The sequence below is a fragment of the Hibiscus syriacus genome, unplaced genomic scaffold, assembly GCF_006381635.1.
Source record: "Hibiscus syriacus cultivar Baekdansim isolate YM2019G1 unplaced genomic scaffold, ASM638163v2 tig00111848_pilon, whole genome shotgun sequence".
In the NCBI taxonomy this organism is placed as follows: Eukaryota; Viridiplantae; Streptophyta; class Magnoliopsida; order Malvales; family Malvaceae; genus Hibiscus; species Hibiscus syriacus.
The window spans coordinates 656544-669375 of NW_024063201.1; the positions used below are offsets into that span (position 1 = coordinate 656544).

The following is a 12832-nucleotide window of genomic DNA, read 5'->3' on the forward strand; positions in this document are numbered from 1 at the left end:
CTGTGAAAATCAAAGATAAGTAAAGAAGCAATTTGATGTCGGGTTTCTAAAAGTAACCAAGAAAGACGGTAAATTTTGTATATGTGTAAACTATAGAGATCTTAATAGGGCCAGCCCAAAAGATAATTTCCCTCTGCCGTACATAGACACCTTGGTAGACAATACTGCTATAAATTCCCTATTTTCATTCATGGATGGATTTTCAGGTTATAATTAAATAAAGATGCATCCGGAAGATATGGAAAAAACTATTTTTGTCACCATGTGGGGGCACGTTTTGCTACAAGGTGATGACGTTTGGGCTAAAGAACGCATGGACAACTTACCAGAGAGCCATGGTAACACTGTTTCACGACATGATGAACAAACAAATAGAAGTTTATGTCGACGATATGATTGTTAAGCCAAAACGAAGAAAGAACACGTAAAAATCTGAGGAAAATCTTCCAAATATTAAGAAAATGCTAACTGAAACTCAATCCTAACAAATGTACCTTCGGGGTAACATTTGAAAATTTTTTGGGGTTTGTAGTGAGAAAAAAATAGATTGAAGTAGATCCAGACAAAGTCAAAGTTATTTAGGATTTACTATCCCGTAAACATAAAAAGAAGTTGAGGATTCCTGGGAAGATTAACCTACATCGCCTAGTTAATCGCACAATTAACAGAGAAGTGTGATCCCATTTTTTGCCTTCTCCATAAAAATAACCCAGGGATCAGAAACAATGAGATTGTTTTTGCCCTAAATTCTTCTAAGCTTATCGATCTTTGAGATTTCGATGGGGTGTGTATTACGGAAACATGACCAACTGAGAAAAAGAGAGCCATCTACTACCTCGACAAAAAGTTCGCTGATTGTAAGGAAGTTATCATTGAAAAGTTGTGATGTGCTTTAGTTTGGACTACCCGAAGGCGTAGGCTATATATGTTGTATCACACTACTTGGTTGATCTTAAGACTTATCCTCTGAAATATCTAATGGGAGTACCCGCTTTATTCGATAGATTGGCTCGATGACAGATTTTCTTGTCTAAGTTTGACATCTAATATCTAAGCCAAAAAACATTTAAAGGAAGTGCTATAGTTGATTTCAGTGCAAGTAGGGCTTCAGAAGAATATGAATCACTAGACTTTGATTTTTTGGACGAAGATTTGATGGTTATTTCAGTTGAAGAGGCAGTTTCCTCTACTGATGAACATTGGAAGATGAATTTTGATGGTGCCTCGAATGCCTTTAGACACGAGAATGGGGCAATGTTGGTCTCACCTAGTGGAGAACACTATCCTTTCACCAGTTGACTGAACTTCGATTGCACAAACAACATGGTTGAATATGGAGCATGTATTGTGGGTCTTAGAGCTTCCATTGAACGTAAAGTAAAAATACTCAAAGTGTATGGGGATTCAGCTCTGGTAATTTATCAACTTAGAAATGAATAGGAAACGAAAGACTCCAAGTTGGTGAAATACCGTAAGTTGGTCCTGAAGCTTATCAAAGAGTTTGAAGAAGTAAAATTCCTTTACCTCCCCAGAAAAGAAAATCAAATGGCGGATGCTCTAGCCACTTTGGCAACAACCTTCAAGTCACGAACATTCAATGATGCCTATCGAGATGCAAGCTATGAGTATCCAGCCCACTGTTATTGTATAGAATAGGAAGATGATGGAAATCCCTAGTATTATAATATCTTGTTGTATATCAGATATCTACCCTGAGCATGTAACTGAGAATGACAAAAGAATGATTCAAAGCTAAAACAGTCATGGAAGAAGTGCATGAGGGAGTATGTGGTACCCATGCTAATGGACATGCAATTGCAAGACAAATAATGAGATTTGCATATTATGGTCAACTATGGAAAATGATTGTATTAACTATGCCAAAAAATGCTACAAATGCCAGATTTATGGATACAAGATTCATACCCCTACTCATCCACTACACATAATGACTACTTCTTGGTCATTCTCTATGTGGGGCATGGATGTAATTGGGCAAATCTCGCCCAAAGCATTAAATGGCCATCATTTCATATTGTTGGCAATAGACTACTTCACGAAATGGGTAGAAGCGGCTTCCTATGCGAATGTCACTCAATTAACAGTCTGCAAATTCCTAAAAAAGGAGATTATCTGCCGGTATGGGTTATCTGAAAGGATCATCACTGAAAATTCCTTGAATTTAAACAATAAGATAATGGATTCAGTATGTAACGGTTCCCGATAAAACATCATAATTCTTCCACTTATCGCCCAAAGATAAATGGGGCTATAGAGGTAGTCAATAAGAATATCAAGAGGCTCATAGAGAAATGATTGAGACTTATAAAGACTGGCATGAGAAGTTATCATTTGCTCTGTTGGCCTATCGAACTTCGGTGAGGATGTCGATGGGGAAACTCTATTTCTTTAGCTCATGGGATGAAAGTGTTACCCATCGAGGTTGAAATTTTGTCACTTCGGGTGCTATCAGAGGTCAAGCTAGATGAAGCAGAATGGATACAAGCTCCTTATGACCAGTTGAATCTGATTGAGGAGAAAAGGTTAAAAGCTATCTGTCATGGGAAATGTACCAGAAACGTATGATGAGGGCAACATAACAATAAAGATCACCAAAGAGAGTTTCAAGAAAGAGATCTAGTACATAGAAAGATTTTTCCAATTCAGAAAGACTTTCGAGGTAAATGGATGTCGAATTGCGGGGACCTTATGTTGTAAAGAATGCCTTTTCCGAGGAGTTTGATCCTCACCAAAATGGTGGATCAGAATTACTAACCTTGTAAATTTTGATGCTGTCAAGAAGTATTTTGCTCGAATAAAAAAAATAAAAAATAAAATAAAATAAAAAAGAGAGAGAAAGAAAATTAAAATTAAAAAAAATAAAAAAATGAAAAAAGATAAAAATAAAATAAAAAAAAGAAAAAAAGAATAAACAAAAGGGGATCAAGACAAAAACCCGAAAATGGCATCTTGAAACCAAATGAGGTCTCAAGTTGAAAACCCACAAAAGGCGGGTTTCAATTATCAAATTCAGAATTCGTGCATAGTGGAGGTTCTGAATTAGTTTTGAAGACATGAATAGTGACATTAAATGAGGGTCAGGGTTAGGACTGGAAATTGAAAAGGTTTGGATAACCAATAAAGAAATGAATAATGTATGGGATTCAAATATTGGTTTATGGCATCCAATATTCGGGGAATTTGGTAGTACAGGGGGAACTTCACCCTTGTGCATTGTTACCATCCTCAATATCCTTTTACAGAAGCTACACTAAAGTCGTTCTTCGTTGTACAATTCAAAAGCATTCGTACTATTGACATCTAAGGACGTGTACTGTATTTTCTTTTGATTATTCCAATTAAAAGTTTTCCATGTATTTACCCAAAACTCTTTATTTATATAAATAAAGGAGGTCTTTTCCTTATTAAAACCATGTTACAAGAATCCTAATTGAAAATAAAAACTTGTAGATTAATTCAGGAAACATGAGATCATCGTGTATTATTGTACATAAAGTTTTGGAAAAGTGCAAGGATTTCGAAGCTGAAAATGTATTTAGCATAAGGCTTACATGATTTTGGGTTACACGTAAAAGTTCAGCAAGGTGGGATAATCCAAGAGGTTTGTTACTGATCAAGTAGTTGGTCGTGAGTAGTGCCTAGGTTCAAGAGTAAATGAACCAGAGTCACATTCAACAAAATATCCCAACCAGAGTTATCAGTCAGAGTGAACTGTGTTGATTTCTTGTGCCCAAGATTAGACTGAATTACAAGGTTGTTGACAAAGGAGAGTTCTCGTTTGAAAAGAAAACACCTAAAAGAACGGTACCATTCCACACATTTTACGCATAAATAGGATCATGACATAAAATGCATGATAATAATAAATGCAGTTGAGTACTTACATGTTCTCCAAAAAGAAAGGGTGGAGATGTAAGAACCCAAAATAAAAATAACCAATTCAGATTTCCATGTTTGGTGGTGGCAAGACAAGCTCAACAGGAGAATCACTTTTAAAGATTATTCTCCCAAGACTTTCAGGTATGATGTTTTCAAATCCTAAACGCATACTAACAAGGTTAATGTTTAATTTTTATATTTGATAATATTGAAGACAATATTATTGAAGACAAGAAAAACAAATCGAACTCGATTCAATATTCCCTGAGCAACAGTGGAATGAATCAACATCCTCAGATCTGATTTTTCTCTCAAGAAAAAGCAGAACAGGTCCATCTCTTTCAAGATTTGATATTCCCTGAATAGTGGAACAAGTCTACATTGATTCAATCTTCCTTGAAGAATAGTGGAATGAATCAACGTCCCCAGATCTAATTTCCCCTCAAGAAGAAGCGGAATAGATTCATCTCTTTCAAGATTTGATATTCCCTGAGTGATAGTGGAACAAGTCTACCTCGATTCAATCTTCCCTAAAGAACAGTAGAATAAGTCAATGTTTTTTATCTGATTTACCCTGGAGAAACAATGGACAAGATCTCTCATCAGATTTCAAAGTTTGGACCCGACCGGATGAAAACTCAGTCTCTTCATCTTTGTCCTATTCTTATTAACACAAAAATGAGCAAGAGGGTCAGCTGTCGACAGTGGTTTTCGTCCCGACAATTTTATCATTATTATTTTTTGAATAATTAAATTTTTATCTGATTTACCCTGGAGAAACAATGGACAAGATCTCTCATCAGATTTCAAAGTTTGGACCCGACCGGATGAAAACTCAGTCTCTTCATCTTTGTCCTATTCTTATTAACACAAAAATGAGCAAAGAGGGTCAGCTGTCGACAGTGGTTTTCGTCCCGACAATTTTATCATTATTATTATTTTAAATAATTAAATTTTTTTACAAGCTACAAAACTCAACCAGTCCAATAGAACTGGGCCCAAATTACATCAGTAGGCCCAATGAACCAGCCCAAATCTTAAGGCCACTAAGATTAGGGTTTGTTAAAACCCTAATTCTCCACCATAGTTTCAACCGCCTCCACCAGCAGATGAAGAGATGTGTCGCCACCACTGTTCTAGCTCGTTCCCGACGATCCAATCACCATTTTGACTGTGCACTGTCACCTACAGTAAACAAATCAAGAAAATTGAAGAAATCAAATCATAGAAGAATCATCACCAAATAAACTCGTACCAAACATTTTGAAAAAGATTTTTTGTTAGATTGGGATCCAATTTTTAATATTTTACGGGGAAATCATTTCCCTATGCTTTAGCTAAACCAAACACACAACAAAGCAAAAAAAACGATTTCAAGGGAGGTTTAAAAAGAGATCGAATGATAAGAAAAAGGGGGTCGATTTTTGGGAAAAAAGAGTTTGACCTCGAGATTAAGGGTCTTCACTGGCGACGAGGGAGTTGGTCAAACATTTAAGGTAACCCCTTGGTTTCAGGTTATGTTTTAGGGAGTTTTAAGGTTCAAAGGTTTTCGTTTAAGGGTTAAATGGCTAGGAGTTTGTATTTGATGGGTTGTCGAGGGAGGTTGGCCTTCGTCGGGTGGTTTACGATGGTGACAACGGTGGTTTTTTGCCACCGATGGGTTTTTCGGTCAAATGAAAAAAAGATAAATAAGGACAGAAAAAAGAAAATGAGAGAAATGGAAGGGGGCTAAACGGATAGAGAAGAAAATGGGGAGAGAGAAATGGCCAAAACCCTATAATAGGGTATTTATAGGGCCCCCAAAATGACTTAGTTTTAGGGGTTAAGGTTTCACGGTTTAGCGTGTGGGTAATCACGTGGGGGTCATTTTGTTTTTAGAAACTTCAATTTAGTCACTGAACAAGAGTTTTCAAGTTTGTGTTTTAAGCTCTTTATTTTGTTGGTTTTATGTTTTAGTCACTTTATGTATAGTTGATGTTATTTGGGTAAATTATTCGAATGGGTCTTTAAATCTGTAAGTTGTAATTTTAATCCCTTGTAACATGTTATTAAAGTTTCTGATTTTGGCCTCTATGTTTGTGTGCGTTGTATTTTGGTCACCATAATCTACGCACTTTTGATTGTTTTAATTTTCGGCATGTAATATTGAATCATCCCATTTTGGTCCCAAATATATGGGTTTATTACACTGCTAGTGCTTGTAATGTTTTATTCTTGTATTATATGGTTTGTTATTTATTTTATTTGCAATGGTTGCCTTGATTTCATGTTGGTTTTATGATTTAATCCCTAAAGTTACCATCTTTATTATTTTGATTTGTCACTTACATATTTGTTAATTTCTTGCTAATTGTTATATTTTCAAATATTATTTTACACAGGAACTTATAGGAACGCGCCTTAACTGACAAGGAGTGTGTTTTCAAGAATTGCTCGAATAAAATAACACATTTTATATTCGAATGAATTTGTTTTTTAATATATTTAATATATGAATTTTATCTAAAAATTAGGGTAATATTATTTTGTGTGAGGAATCCATAGAAATGCCCCTTAACTGACTAGGAAGTTATTTTCAAGGATTGTTCGTACAAAATATCCCTAATATTTTTTCTAAAAAAAATCAGAATTTAAATGTATATTCAAGTTGTCAATTTCAACATCATGATGACATATAATCACTTAGGTATCGATTTAAAGCATTGTGGGGTGCTAATCATTCCCCACGTGTAATTGACTCCCGAACCCTTTTTCAAAATAAATTTATGGTTAAACGCATATCATTTTTTCTTTTAAAATTATTTTTTTCTTAAAATTATTTTAAAGGATATGTTTTAGGTACTCAACCTACCTACCCAAAAGTCGATGGCGACTCCAAATCCGTTTGTTTATAAATTTATTTTAAAACCCAACATTTTCCATTAAGTTGGATCGCTCCCCGGTATAGCACCAAAAAACCTAAGGACCGTTCCGACAGGTACTGTTCAATTTACCTTAGATGGGGAAATAATCCTCGGGGTGGACTATATTGAGAATTAAAAAATCTCATTTACATTATCTCAGCCATTTCTCTCATTATTTCCAACAATTGTTTTATAACTATTGGAATCTATATATTATAACTATCAAAACTCTAATCTATCAATAGATTAATTGAATTAGGTATTACAGAGACCTAATATAGAGACGATTCTCTCAACCCGTTTGTTAATTATTCCACAGAAAATCCCCCTTATTCGATTAAGCTAACAACCTTGATTATTTACAACTTTTTATATAAATACCAATACTCAAACTATACATAGGCTCAATATGATGGCATTGGCAACCCTCTTAATCTATTTTCATTATTCGAACAATAAAACTCCTCGTTTGATTAAGGTAACGACCTTGATTGTTTCCAAACATTTATTTTTCATATAATTACCAATATTCAATCTATTAATCGATTAATCTAAATCGAATACTATAGATATCTAATAAGACAACCCTTCTAACCCAGTTTGCTCTATTCACAAACACTAATATTCAAACCTTTGACCTAATTAAAAGTATGTGTCCCATTTCAGAAGTCCAACTTTATCTTAATTATTTCCAACAACTTTGTTGTTCTTAATCGTTTTATTGAATTACTTTGATTAATGATGCTCAAATGCATAAAATAACAAATACTAATATCAAATCTAATTTAAATATATAAAACAATATAATACTAACCTAAGAAGAAAAGCATTTCTCTCGGAATTTGACAAGCTACATGTTACGTAAAAACATGTACCAAATTGATGCCCAAACCCTCACTGGTAATTCAGAAAGCAGCATCCTCATTGTTGAGTGTGGCCAGTCCAATGTGAGTTCATTTGGTGGTTCATTGAACATTGTTATTATGCATAGATGGGGAACCGGGTTATTATAAAACTTGGACCCTCATTACGTGCGCTACCACCATTTTCATCCGAGGTATTCGCTCGTGCCAGCATGTGAAGGAGAGCTAACTGTGGTCCCTGGTGCCCCAAAGTTTGGCATGTTCGAGTTGGTACGAAAGAAGGTCCAGTACTCAAAACATCTACGTTCTGTTTTTTCGAATCGCGATAAAGCTGCCAACAATGACCTGAAAGGAGATAGAAAACAGTCATGAACAAGAAAGAAAAACATTGATGTAATGCCATGAGAAGAGACACCCTTGATACACAATTGTATGGTTCCGATGCAGCTTATGAGAAGCAAATATAAACACAAAACAATAATCAAATATACTTGAACTGGTGTTGCTGCCTGCAGTGTGCCTGGAACTCCACCACCTACTACTCGCCCATCAGATCCAGCCAACGAGACATTAACCTACCGGACACGCTGCAGCTACCATTATTTTCGGAAACCAAGAATGAACCTGATAAAGAAATTATTTCAAGTTGACCCTGCAATTCAAAAGAATTAAATAACTAAATTGTGCGTAATTGATATAGTAATTATAATTCCACAAACATTTCACGTGTCTATAGCCATGTAATGCTGAGATTTCAGCTGGTACCATTAGCTATCAGAAAGTAAACTAAAGTGGTAAAACCCGTGGGGATAAAAAGAACAGACGACTCATGGCTTATCGCACTGTTAGCCTGGTTCAATTTATATTCTTCAGTTCACCTCAACAACCTATACATGCCAATCATCTAACTTTAACTTCTTCCTTGATCTCATTCTCACATATGAGAACTCATCTATTCCCTCTCTTGGATCAACCTTATTTTACTAGCTAGCATAAATGGATAGCCAAGAACTCAATTATAAACTAGCAGTAAATATGAGGTCGGTGGCTCAAGACCACCTCATATGGGTTTGTGTGTTGTTTTCTGGTAAATGGACCATGTAATCACATGCATGTGTCTATGTACATTGTTCGTAGTGCATGTTCTTTAAGCGTATGGTTCGTTAGCTTTCCTCCAAACGGTAGCAGTAAGCATTGTTCTTGGTTCTGTAAGATCATTATTATTGCTGCTGCTATCATTAAATCAGTAGTAATGGTACCCATTTTGCTTGAAACGGAATTTCAGCTCTAAGCCTAACAATGTAGAACAACAAGTTCATCTAACACAACCACATATCAAAACAGCCGTACTAAGTTACTTTCCCTTGGACTAATCATTTGCTTTGGATCTTAACATGCAAGAGCAGATTTATGATAGATTAAACAAACAGATGTGTATGAGCATTGTCCATAGATACCACAAACATAGAGAGGCAGGGAATGCCTTTTTATACTGAAGTCCAGAAAGCTTGTACTTCAGCAGCCCTACTCCTGCCGAAGCCAAGGTCCTGAGCTGATGATTTATTCAAGACAAAGCTTATATAATCAGAAGGATCTCTTATTAACAAAAATTACCTCATATGTTACTATACCACCAGGCTGGAGAAGTGTAACATTACAAACAGCACCATTTGCAGAGAGACACAGACATTGCGCGGTCCTTGCTGTGAAAAAGATGTAATCTTTGATGCTATATCCTGCAAATGTAACGTTCAAGCGATTAGGCGAATTATAAATTAAGGTTGAGAATTACAAACATGAGAGTACAGAACAGGTGCGAATAGTATTACACATTTATCCGCTGGCAATACTATTGAAGGCAAATAAACAAAGAAGTATCTCCGTCAATGTATCTTTGAAACAACACATAAGGATAAATATTCCGTGAATCGATCTAGAATTGACATGTTCCACACAATATACATTTCCCAACTCAGCACTAGAATGTGCAGAGTGCAGGCACTGAATTAGATCTAAATTACCTCAAGACAATATTTTCCATATCCGAAATTTCAAATGTATTACAAAGGGTTGAAACTATTCTACCAGGTAGAATAAAACATTTGAAGACTCAATATAAGATAAATGAATCATCCATAATATTTCTCAAATTCCATCTAAAACAACAATCAGTGTTTAAGTTTATAAATTACTCACCTCACCGGCGTTCACAGTGATCACATGAGGAGTAAATCCCACACCTGAAACTCCACCTATTCCAAGAAACAAACAGCACAAAATCTAAACAAATTATGACAGAAAAAGGGCAAAAAACTAAAACTTTGACAATTCAACTGTTAATTACCTAATGCATCGATCTGTCTTTTTCCAGAACCCGGCGGCCTCCCACGATTCCTTTTAGGAGGCGGTTCCACGGCAGCACCAACACTTCCCAAAGCGAAAGAGTCACCACTACCACGTGATTGGCGGTCTGAGAAGCAATCGTGGTGGTGGGTGCCAATTGTAAAGCAATGTTACCGTCGGAAGCATATTTCCTAGGCCTGCCTCGCTTCTTTTCATGGCTGGCTCATTGTTTAATTGAAATTGAGGCGATCCATCGAACCCAAGGGAGTTCAAAGAATCGAAGGGCTTGAGCTGCTGCTGGTTCTGATGATGGAACTGCTGCAAATGGTGTTGATTATGAGACGGCGGCGAAGCTAAGTGGTTGAAAGCGAAACGATGAGCTGAAGAAGGAGGATATTGGCCGTCGGGTTGGAGGTGATGAAGGTGGAGTTTGAAGGGTAGGATGTAGATGTTGGTCCCATAACCATGGATTGTGCTTGATGGGCTGAAATCCCATTCCTGCTGCCGCCCCGCTGCTGCCTGGCCTTGTACTTCTCTCGACTCCATTGTTATTGTTTTTCAATCTTTGTTTGTTTGTTTTTTTGTTTTTTCCTTTTCTGAGTTTCATATAAGGAGGAGAAGTGTAATGTAAAGCAAATTGTAATTCAAGTGAAATTGGGGACTAGTGTTGGAGAAAAAAACTCTAGGAGTTCAAAGTTTTAAGAGGTGTTTTCTCTCAACTGTTGCAAGAGTACAATTGAAACAAAAAAAGCGTAAGCACCATTGGTAGTACTTAAACGTTTAGTTATTTTTCATTTTAATCACTAAACTTTCAAAACTTGCATTACTGTCTCTAAATTTTTGGGCGCCTATATTATGTTTGTTTTCGTTTGCTTTCATTAATAAAAACTGAAGTGGTACGTTAAAGTTTTTTCTATTAATGAAAATTCGTATCCGCCACCAAAGCTTAATTTTTCTATTAATGAAATGATCATCGATCAAATTAACGATGGAAAAATTCTATGCGATTAGAAGATTAACATATTCCAGTTTTAAGTTGATCTAACGATTAGTTATGAATAATTAAAAAATATTTAGTTTCTATTAGATAATCGTCTCCTTTTATTATCGTTTATGTCACTGTTAGGTGATTTTTTTTATCGAAAAGATCACCAAACTTACCCTCTCTTTATCCTTTTTTTTTCTTTTATTCTGTTAAAATTCGTCAAATAACATTCTAATCTCCTCAAATCCTTATCAAAACTAAAAATTTAAAAAAAATTAATTTACTTTTGTCAACTATCAAATAATCCTGAACAAACTATTTCAATCTTCTGACGACCATTGAAATTAACCGGCGATCGTTATAATCATTAAAAAATTAACATTGTGAGACAATTATAAATTTAGAATTGTATAATTTTTATTTTTCTTTTTTTTAAGGAGGAGGAAAAGATTTTAAAATGCCATATCATCATTTCTCAATGACCACCAATGATAATTACCGTAGTAAAAACGAATTAAAAAATTATTGATTATATTGTAAATATTAAAAGATTTATGATTAAAGTGAAAGGACTCTAAAATTTTAGTGCATGCTAATATAATTTACACTAAACCATCATTTTGCTTCAAATGAATACTAAATTTTCCAAATCATCCTAAACTCTAAGTAGGGTTTTGTTTAGGGTTTTAATCACTTTTTGCAAGTGAACTTTATTAGCCCTTAGATTTTGTTGTGGGGGTCATCAATTTGGAGATCAACATGGTTTATCTCCAAGTTCCACGTCCGTAAAGGTTTGAAATTCGAAAAAAATAATATTATTTTCAATAAGATTTCAAATTTATTTAAATTAATTTCTCATTTGATCAATATATTTTTTTATAATTTAAGGTGAATACAAGATAGTGCATATTAAAAGAGTCTCAACAATTTGACAATTAATACTCATATTCCAGCTTCTGAGGTGTTCAAATCAGAACCTTAAGGGATAACAATAAATCTTGTAATCACTGAATTGTTTGATTTGTGCATATATCAAAATATCATTTAATTTATAAAATATGATAAATAAATTATTTTTGAAAAAAGATATATAAGGTATTACATTATCATCTAGATTTATACATTCTTCAATATCAATAACAAATTTTTTTAATTCTACGTTATAAATAACATGTTTCTGTTATTTGAACGGTTATGAGTTTGTTAAGTCTTTTTGTTATGCATTCATTTATGGTTCATTGTATTCTATGTTGCTATAAGTAGTCATTACTTGTAAAGACTTGATATGGTTTTAATAACAAGGTTTAGAAAACCTCTTCTCGCTTGCCTTCTTTATTCTTCCTTGTTTATCGTGGACATAGTGAGGCACAAATTTGGAAAATTATAAGTGTCAAGGTGAGTGCAATACATTGCAGAAATTATACATGGATGTTTTATACATCATCAGGAAGATTGTGATAAGTCGACCTTGTTTATAGCAACATGAGATTATGTCATTTATCATATAATTGATATTCTAAATATCAAAGGTTGAATATAAAATGCATTGATCACTGATTTTTTCATATGATGTTATCATGAACATATATGATTTTTATCATGAATGATATTTCGGGTATGAACTGCCCATGTTAAATGGTATTGATATACTTTGCCATGGATGGGTCGAATAAAATTGACTAATGCCCAAGTTGGTTATTGAGGTTCATTGGTATTAATGGCATGCCATAGAGTAGCATCTGCATATTAGGTAGCACTAAGTGTCTAGAGAAGGCACATAGTGCGGCCTTAGTGTCTAGTGAAGACACATATAAACACTATGGTGTACTAGGTGGTAA

General features: G+C 34.7%; 1 pseudogene; it reads right to left on the reverse strand.

The window, feature by feature from the left end:
- Nucleotides 1-7643: 7643 nt before the first annotated feature.
- Nucleotides 7644-10657, reverse strand: LOC120172329 (annotated as a pseudogene).
- Nucleotides 10658-12832: the final 2175 nt, after the last annotated feature.